At 41.4% G+C, this 10,000-nt stretch overlaps 1 long non-coding RNA gene across 7 annotated transcripts in view; it reads right to left on the bottom strand.

The window, feature by feature from the left end:
• LOC135097840 (uncharacterized) overlaps window positions 1-10,000 on the bottom strand; it is a 91,548-nt gene that overhangs the window by 59,797 nt on the left and 21,751 nt on the right. For 5 of the 7 annotated variants that reach the window (XR_010266203.1, XR_010266200.1, XR_010266201.1 and 2 more), the window contains exon 2: window positions 9,020-9,103. The exons of the other annotated variants lie outside the window; for them this stretch is intronic. This is a non-coding gene — a long non-coding RNA (uncharacterized LOC135097840). The remainder of the gene's footprint in view (window positions 1-9,019; window positions 9,104-10,000) is intronic. 7 annotated transcript variants of the gene reach the window in all.

Genomic DNA, 10,000 nt, shown 5'->3' with positions numbered 1-10,000 from the left:
TCTCTCTCTCTCTCTCTCTCTCTCTCTCTCTCTCTCTCTCTCTCTCTCTCTCTCTCTCTCTCTCTCTCTCTCTCTCTCTCTCTCTCTCTCTCTCTCTCTCTCTCTCTCTCTCTCTCTCTCTCTCTCTCTCTCTCTCTCTCTCTCTCTCTCTCTCTCTCTCTCTCTCTCTCTCTCTCCCAGGAACACGCGGGCAGCCCACACTCACACGCACATGCAAAGCGACTTCAATTCGCATGGAAATGGCCAGACGTTCTCCGCGCTGCATTCATGCCCGCGACGACTCATGCACGCTGACACACGGGGCGGAGGGAGAAGGGAGATAAAGTAAGAAAAACAAAAGAAAACAAGAAAACGAAGCCTCATTGTGAAACATACAACACACACACACACACACACACACACACACACACACACACAAGAACAGGGTCAGCACTTGCAATCCAAAAGCAACACAACTTTCCTCATACTAAGCAGTGAAGTAACCTCAGATTGTTTTTTTTTTTTTACTTTTTTCTTACTTTTTACACCTATCTAGCCTCTCTCTCTCTCTCTCTCTCTCTCTCTCTCTCTCTCTCTCTCTCTCTCTCTCTCTCTCTCTCTCTCTCTCTCTCTCTCTCTCTCTCTCTCTCTCCTCCGGTGGTGACGAGCTAAACTTTGTATGTGAACCCTCGTGTGTGTGTCTGTGTGTGTGTGTGTGTGTGTGTGTGTGTGTGTGTGTGTGTGTGTGTGTGTGTGTGTGTGTGTGTGTGTGTGTGTGTGTGTGTGTGTGTGTGTGTGTGTGTGTGTGTGTGTGTGTGTGTGTGTGTGTAAGGAAAAAAATAATGAAAGGAAGAAAGGAAAATCAAGAAGGTAAATATGCAAAGTAAAAATTTCCTGAGTATCAAAAGGAGATTCAGGAAGAAAATAGTAACTCTCTCTCTCTCTCTCTCTCTCTCTCTCTCTCTCTCTCTCTCTCTCTCTCTCTCTCTCTCTCTCTCTCTCTCTCTCTCTCTCTCTCTCTCTCTCTCTCTCTCTCTTTACGTAGAATAAGAAATATCGGATAAATATTAGGAGAGGAGAATATCGCTGACAGTATCAAGGGAGAGGAAGGGAGAGAGGGAGAGGGAGAGTGAGGGCGGGAATGAGTAGGAAGGGAGAGGTTTGTTAACAGCGAATAGGTAGATTAGTCAGGGTAGATGGTGACATTATTGGCGAGAAGAATGGAAGAGAAAGAAAGGGGAGGGAAGGGAAGGAAGGGAAGGGAAGGAAGGGAGAGGAAAGAGAAGGGAAAGGAAGGTTTAAAGGAGAAAATTATTATTGGTGTTCGTCTACTTATTCTGCCTCCCTGTCTTTCTTCTTTTCTTCTTCCTCCTCCTCCTCCTCCTCCTCCTTCTCTTCCCCTTTATGATTCTCGTTTCCCACCTCTCTATCTCATTCATCTTCCTTTCCTCTTCCTCTTCCTCATCCTCGTCTGGTTTCTTAATCTTTCTTTGCATCGTTCCTTCTTTCTTTCCTTCTTTCCTTCCTTTCTTCCTTCATCCTTCCTCCTCCTCCTCCTCCTCCTCCTCCTCCTCCTCCTCCTCCTCCTCCTCCTCCTCTAGTTTTCCACATTAGCTTTAATCTCTTCCTCAATCTCCTCCAACCACATCTCTTCCATATTTTTGTACCGTCTCTTCTTCCTCCTCCTCCTCTTCCTCCTCTTCCTCCTCGTACTCCATTTCCTCCATTTTTTTTCGGTCTAGACTTTACTTTTGTACATTAATTACTTATTCCTTTCCTCTTTCGTCTCCTTCTTCTCCTCTTCCTTCTTCTTCCTTTTCATTCTTGTGTTTTCCATCTCCTCTTTGATCATTTTCCTTCTTTTGCAATGCCTCACCTTCCCGTTTCCTGGATTTTTTTTTTCCCCGTTTTTTCTTTCTTTCCTCTTTCATCTTGCTCCTCTTCCTCCTCCTCCTCTTCTTATTGCCCTTCACCCTTACCCTTTCCTGCTTTTTATCTTTTCCTCCTCCTCCTCCTCCTCCTCCTCCTCCTCCTCCTCCATCACATCTCCTTTAGTGGTTATGGTTACTCCATTCCTCCATTTTCCCCTCGATTACTCTCTTTCAATAACAACCGTAATAAATTCCTCTGCATTCCCTTCAATCTGGAGCGAGAGTGGCGGGGTGGGGCGTGGCGGTGGTGGTGGTGGTGATGTGATGTGCTGGCTGTAGTGGAGTGGGGCGTGGCGTGTTCTGGTAGTGTTGTGATGTGATGTGTTGTGGTTTGGTATGTTGTGTTGTGGTGGTGACAGTTGGGCGTTGTGTGGTGTGTAATGGTGGTGGTGGTGCTCTGATGTGGTGTAGTCTGGTGCAGTGGTCCCCTGGTTTTCTGCGGTAACTGTGGTGTAATGGTTGTAGTTGTGGTCGTGATGTGGTGTAGTCTGGTGCAGTGGTCCCCTGGTTTTCTGCGGTAACTGTGGTGTAATGGTTGTAGTTGTGGTCGTGATGTGGTGACGCGTGAGTGACGTAAAGCGAGATGGTGTAGCAGCGATGAGGCGTTACGTGGCTGTAACATCACACAACAAGAATGAAGCGTTTAGAGCAGCAAGCATTACAAGATACACTAACTAATAATACTCCTTGTAATGTTGTCCAGGGTTAGAAGCACCACGGGGAAGCTTGGGGAGACGTAACAAGGTACAGGTGTTGGGAGGAGATACATACAAGCGGGAATGGAATGTTAGGGAGGAGAGATGGCAAGAGGGGGGAAAAAAAGGAAGATATCGAGAGGTGAAAAAGAGTAGAATGTAGAGGAGAAAACAGAAAGAATGTGAAGAGATATAGGGGAGAAAAGACACATTGGAAAGGGAACACTGAGAAGAAATATGGGCAGGCTTTTATAGGTAAGGGAGGCAAGAATGGGGAAAAAAAGTAGCAAGAAAAATAGAAAGAGAAATGTGGAAGAGATACAGATTGGAGAAAGTAGAATGGAGAGAAAACAGAGAAAATAAGAACAGAAAGAAGTAAAAGAAGAAGATAGTTAAAGAAATAAGACTAAGAAAAATACAAGAAAAATGGGAAGAAGCATGTGAAGGAAGGATAAATAAAAAATAAATCAATAAAACTGAACAGAAAGAGAAGTGAGAAAGAGACAAAGAGTGATAAAAATAAAGGAAGACGGTGAAGAGAGTGGTTAGAATTGAGGAGAGGATGAGGAAGGAGGGGAGGGCTGATAGGAGATGAAGGTAATAGGTAAGGATGGGCAGTGATGGGCTTTGAGTGAGGGAAGGAAAGTGGAGAGGGAAAAGGGAAAGGTGTGGAGGAACTTTTGAAGATGAAGAGTCGGTAGGAAGATATGTGATATGAGAGATGGGGGAAAGAAGCGATAAGGAGGAAAAATGAAGAGGGAAAGAAGGAATAATAAAAACAAATGAAGGAAAGGTTTAGCAGGAGAGAAAAAATAGAAAGAAAGGAGATGAGAAAGAAGGAAGGAAAAGAAGAGGTGAAGTAGTAAAGAAAAGGAACATGATAGGAGGAGTAAAAGACGAGGTAAGGGGAAGAAACAGGTAAGGATAAAGGGGAAAAGAGAGAAAGAGCGAAGAAGAAAGATGCAGGAATAAGGAAAGGGAAAATGAGGAATCAGGAAGGTGGAGAAAAAAAAGAATCAGTAGAAGAAGAAGAGAAAAAAGGAGAGAAGACAGAATAATGAAAAGAGAGAGAGAGAGAGAGAGAGAGAGAGAGAGAGAGAGAGAGAGAGAGAGAGAGAGAGAGAGAGAGAGAGAGAGAGAGAGAGAGAGAGAGAGAGAGAGAGAGAGAGAGAGAATTTTTAGCACAAAACCTAGGCCTGTATTCAGATAGGTTTTCTTCTCTGATCCTGACTATTTTCGAAGGCCACAAAGATGTTTAGTCGGGTTCTCAAGACTGCTTCTCCTTTTAATAGTGTAGTAATGTTAGTTTGTTGGTTAGTTATAGTTTATGTTAGGTTAAATTACCTAGTTAGATGATTGGTTTGTCAGCTAGCCAGTCAGTCAGTCAATCAGTTCATTAGCCATTTAATTATTTACTTGGTCAGACAGTTACACAGCCCATTAACTAATCAGTTACCAACCTTAGTTACATTTCAACAAGATGAACATGTTCTCTGTTAATGAAACACGCCAGGAACCGCCGCGCCTCCCTCAGAAGTTTGTTCGTGGCCCAAGAAGCAAGATTCCTCCGTCGTTTGTTGAATTGAATTTGTGTGATAACTACTGTTCCCGGCCTTCCTCGCCTCAGGGTTAAGCAAGTTTTAATTAATTACAACAACCCGTGTCTTCTAGAACCACCAATAGGGAAGCTGAATCGTGACGTTACATTCGGTTCCAAACACACACTGGTTTCTCTTATATATCCCTGTGATAATGTTAGGCCAGCTACGAACAGTCACTGCTTAGGTTGTCTTCTAATAACGTCACGGCCAGATCTAAATGAACACTGACTTACTTTGTAAACACTTCCTATGATGACCACACTCCTGGTTCTAAACAAACACTGGTCTCTTTATTTCCCTATGGTAATGTCACACCAGTTCCTAACAATCACTACTCACGTCTTTTAATAACGTTACGCTCAGTTCCAGACGTTGATTTTCTTCTATTTTCCTGCGATAAAATTACCTTGACAAACAAACATTGGCTTCTCTTATATTTCCCTATGATAATGTCACGCCAGCTTTAAACAATCGCTGGCCAGGCTGCCTTGTAATAACGTCATGCTGAGTTTCAAACAAACATTGACATATTTCCTACGATAACCTTACGTCGGCAAACAAATACTGGCTTGACTTGTGTTTTCCTATGATAACCACACTCCTGCCATCAAACAACCGCCGGTTTCATTTCTTTACATTACTATGAGCGCTCGCTCTGTCTGTCTGCATGTAATTTTCATAACAATAAGCTAGAATTTGGAAAGAGGTGAAATCAAAGTGAAATGGTTGAGAATCTACGAATATATATACATGAGACGGAATTCCCAAGAGAGAGAGAGAGAGAGAGAGAGAGAGAGAGAGAGAGAGAGAGAGAGAGAGAGAGAGAGAGAGATGCCTCAACGTTATTCCGAAAATGCGAAAACATAAGTGAAACCTGAAGAAAAGCGAGATTAACCTATTACCGTGAAGTTACAACTATTTCGGTCTTCGTAGAGGCGAGTCAAGGCAGAGAGTGAAAATGTAAACAAGTAAACATTATCCTGAACATACCAATAGAGGAGACACGAGTAGCGGAGGAAACTCAGGCTCTAGCCTCAAGCAGTTGCACAGAACAGAAATTTTCAACGCTTGCATCATAAAGTTAAACAAAATAGAGTGAAACTACACCTAACATTTGTATACTAAACGACCCCCTTCATTCTTGACGAGGAAACAAACCCTTGCAAGTTAATAACCGAAAAACAAAACAAAAACTAACCCCCCCCCCACAAAAAAAAATAGATAAATAGATAAATAAAATAAAAAATACCCATAGAAAGAGGAGAGATTCTAAAGTTGCCTGGATACACACACAACATTTCATTTCTCCTTCCATCTCGAAAAAAAAGAGGAAAAATAAAAACAATTAAACTCTTGCAAGATAATAACCGAAAAAAAAAAAAAACGAAATAAGAAGGAAAAATAAAAAGTAAATAGAGACAGACGCAGATTCTTAAGTTGACTGGATACGCACGCAACATTTCATCTCTCCTCCGCATCTAGAAAATGAAAAAAAATGAAAAGAAAAAGAGAGAGAGAAAAAAAAAAAAAAACACGACAACGAAGGTGCTGATTCCGCACATTTCCATTTTCAAAGAAATCAGCCTCAACTTGTGTATTTCCTGAGAATGCTAAAGGGTGAGGATTTTTGGCAAGAGATAGAAGGACCAGAGACAAGTTCTCCTTAAGTTTCCTCCTCCTGTGTTACCTCGTGCGTTTGTTAGAAGGCAAATAAGGAGAGAAAATACTGGAATAGATATGGGTTATGATAATGAAAAGGATGAGAAAAGTTAAAATTAGAAATGCGAGTGAAACAGCGGGTAAAATGAGAAGTAGGAAGGGGAAAGAAGGAAAGAAGGAAGGATGTAAGGGAGTAGAGAATGAAAGAGGAGGAGGAGGGGATAGGAAACGCAGATATAAATGAATGAGGATTGGTGGTCGAGGAAAAGGAAGATGAAGAAATGGAAAAGAAAAAAAAGAGAAGAAACAAGAGCAGGAGGTAGAAGAGGACAAGGAGGAAAATAAATAGGAGGAGAAAAGAAAAAAGTATCACATGACATTCTTTCCTTTGTTCCTCCTCCTCCTTTCTCCTCCTCCCTCCTCCTCCTCCGTTTTCCTCCTCCTTTTTCTCCTTCGTCTTCCGCATACACGAGTCCACATCCATTCATCCCCTGCCTTTCCTCCTCTTTCAACTTCCTTCCTTCCTTCCTTCCTTCCTTCCTTCTTCCTCTTCCTGTCTCATTTACTATCCCATTTCTTATTTTAACTTTTCTCATCTTTCTTTCTTATTAAAATCTTTACGTATTCCTTCCCTTCCTCTCTTCCTCTATTTACTTTCATCTGACGCACGAGAAATCTTAAAGAAATATCGATACTAAAAGGAAATAGAGAAGGAGAATGAGGAGGAAGAGGAAGAGGAGGAGGAGAAATGAAGGCAGTGTCAGGAAGCAAGGAAGGAAACAAGGAAATGCGCTAACTCTGCCGGAATGAACGGTATGGAGCTGAAAATATCCTATCTCTCGGGGAGCCACGGGTCACTGAGTTCGGAACGTATTCGAAACGCGGGGATTCATCTGCTCGAACAGTACCGAAGCTTCACCGCAGAGACAACGAATCCGGATGCCCCTCAAAAACGAACACAAAAACAAGAATAACCAGAGAGAGAGAAAGAGAGAGAGAGAGAGAGAGAGAGAGAGAGAGAGAGAGAGAGAGAGAGAGAGAGAGAGAGTAATGGATGTAGAGGGAAGGGATGAAGAGACCAAGAGACAGAGAAAAGAGTAAAATATCTCTTTTATGTCAGTTTCCTTGTTTTAATTGTTTTCAGCACGTCTGTATTTGTTTTTTTTTTTTTTTAGATCACGTCATACTCCGTGGATGATACAGAAAGAACGCCCTCCCTCCGCTCTCTCTCTCTCTCTCTCTCTCTCTCTCTCTCTCTCTCTCTCTCTCTCTCTCTCTCTCTCTCTCTCTAAAGTACGTCAAAAGTAAGCAGTTTTCCACACACGCACACACGCACACACATGCACAGGGGAGGAGGATCAGGGCACAATATTCTGGCTTTATTTTCTCAGATGGAGTGAAAGTGAGGGGAACATGTGCACCTATGGAGGAGGGGAAGGGAAGATTGCTGCTTCAGGGGGAAACTTTTGGGAAAAAGTAGAATGGAAAAAACTTGTACGGGGGGATAAAAATCCAAGAAAATTCACACACACACACACACACACACACACACACACACACACACACAGATAATAAAAAGAAAAACCTGTGATCTCTCGTACAGGAAGGAATTCTTTCGTTTTGAGAGAGAGAGAGAGAGAGAGAGAGAGAGAGAGAGAGAGAGAGAGAGAGAGAGAGAGAGAGAGAGAGACTCCTCTCAATGGTTTTCTAGCATAAACAGAGCAAAATAGGGACAGAATGACTATGAGGAGAAAACAAACAAGAGTTATCCTATGAAAATAAACACAAGCCATTTTTCTACCATGCTTTCTTGGAACACACTGAAAAAAAGTCACAAAATCACGAACAATTTTTTTTTTTTACTTTAGTTCTCCAAAGTAAATAAAGTAGAAGAGAATGGACTCGAAATACGGCGAGGAAAGATAAATAAAACAGGTGGCTTTCCGTCTGGAAGTTTCCTGGAACAGATGAAACGTGACTAGAGCGACGGAAATTTGAGTTACGTAAAACAGAAGTAACTTTCTTGGGATGGAGAAACGGGGACTTGAAAGGAGACAAGCCTATGTTAAAACGTTGACTTAATTAACAAATATTGACAATTCAGAAAAACAAATTTGGTTTATTGTGTGATAGATTTCAATAACAATAATCTTTTCTTATTTGCTAACAATGTGAAAAAAAATGTTACCTAACTAAAGCTTTTATGGGTAGACAGCTCGACAAGAAAAGGGACTCGCTATCCGAACGAGTTACAATTAACTTCCTTAAATATTATCTTAAGTAAAGGACTAAGTTGCTGTTAGTGTCACTATCTTATGATTAGTGAACGTTATTTATGTTTATATATAGACTTTATAAAAAGCTAAGTTATTATGTGCCATCCAACTTAGTTTTGTAATACCAAAGTCAAGATCAAGCTTCATATTCGAACACAAGAATTCAAGATCACTGACACCGATGTTAGTTCAATTTTATTAGTCTTCGTGCCTCCGCTACGGCGTGTTGTGTTGTGTGCTAGTAATTTAAGTGCGGCCAGAGACTGCAACTAACGTGCGAGGGTGTTGTATTAAGGAAAAATGGGCGTCTTGGCTTAAATAAGATATGTGTTTTGATGGTGAACTTGTGGACTCGTAATGGCCGGCTTACTTTGTTTCTCGCCTGGTCAGTCGTGTCCTCCTTTGAGGGTTTTGGTATTTGTAGAATGAATGACCGACGCATTTCACGTCTAACACATCCCATGCCATTGCTCAGACAAGATAGCATGTGACTGCCCCTCGGTTAGTTGTCTCGTGAGTGGGTCGTGAATCAGGCTTTCAAGGGCCAGGCGAGATGATGGAGAGGAATATGTGTGCTATAGATAAGTAAAGTAGCATCATAAGAGTACGTAAACTTATATAGTGTATCATATTTAGAATACCATTGTTATATGGAGGTGTTACCAGTACATTATATAGGTATAGATTTATAATACAATAAACTTTGAATATGATAATCCTTGGTGTAGTTGCTAGAAAAAAAAAAAACTGTCAAGTAAATCTCCCCCTTTCATAAAGTGAAGGTCCGTGTAAGTTAACTGACTTTCAGAAAGCTCCTAAATTAGAGTGATGTGTGGCCATCAACACAGTATTGCTAAAAGGGCTGGTTACATCCCTACCTGTACTAAGTTGTTTCACTTGTACAGCTGCTGGTTCACCTGCTGGTTCCTTTGTGCTACAGGTCATTATTAGGCCTGCCATCTCTGAAAAAGATAATAATGTATTATATTGGACAGTCTTAGTCACCTGATGGCAGCTTGCCAGTGTGGATGGTTGTGTTTGTTAAATTGTCTGCTTTGTACTTCCTTTCTCAGGATCTCATTCCACGTCATCTTTAGTCTTCCTGTTGGCACACTAGATGCCGCCTGCCTCAAAATATCCATCATGCTTCCCTCGCTCATTCTTGTCTCCTCCCCATGCTCCACACTGGCATACCGCCAGCCTCACACATGTCCTCCTGCCTCACTGATGCACTGCCAAGTCAACTTACCTCCATAGTTCCTGAGCTGTCTTTCACAATACTTGAGCATGACACGTCCACCTCACATTTACTCTCATTTCCTCTTACCTACATCCTGAGTATCTAGAAAAGGGCAAAGTCACTGGAGGAATTAGGCAAAGAGTGCTCAGTGGCCTCTCTTCAGATGTGTTATAAAGGTCACTTGTAAAAGTGTAACGTCCACACTGGCCAGGATGAAACTAAATAGTATTGAGTTCAGAATATAGTATTTTCCATTTATGTTTGAGTTGTAATACCATTACATGAAAATTATTGGATCCTGAAAAGATAGGTAGTGTGCAAATAGTGCACCTAAGTTAACAAATTTGGGAAAAGAGGTAAGCACCCTCACACTGGCCACCAGGATGTGGTGTACCTTGCTGAGATACACCAGTCTTTTTATAAGCACAATTTATTTACTTACATTAGTGGTTTTTAATGAGAGAAATAAAAAAAAAAGTTAAATTCATATATAGAGGCACCTGTGCTCTGTAAACTTGAGTTTAAGGTTGGAGAAGGAAAACATTTGGTGTAAATACTTGAATTTTAGATGGACCAGAAACAAAAAAAAATAAAATAAAATAATATACCAAAATAGTAT

The sequence above is a fragment of the Scylla paramamosain genome, unplaced genomic scaffold, assembly GCF_035594125.1.
Source record: "Scylla paramamosain isolate STU-SP2022 unplaced genomic scaffold, ASM3559412v1 Contig33, whole genome shotgun sequence".
In the NCBI taxonomy this organism is placed as follows: Eukaryota; Metazoa; Arthropoda; class Malacostraca; order Decapoda; family Portunidae; genus Scylla; species Scylla paramamosain.
The sequence above is the reverse complement of the archived record's forward strand: the minus strand, read 5'-3'. Positions and strand labels throughout refer to the sequence as shown.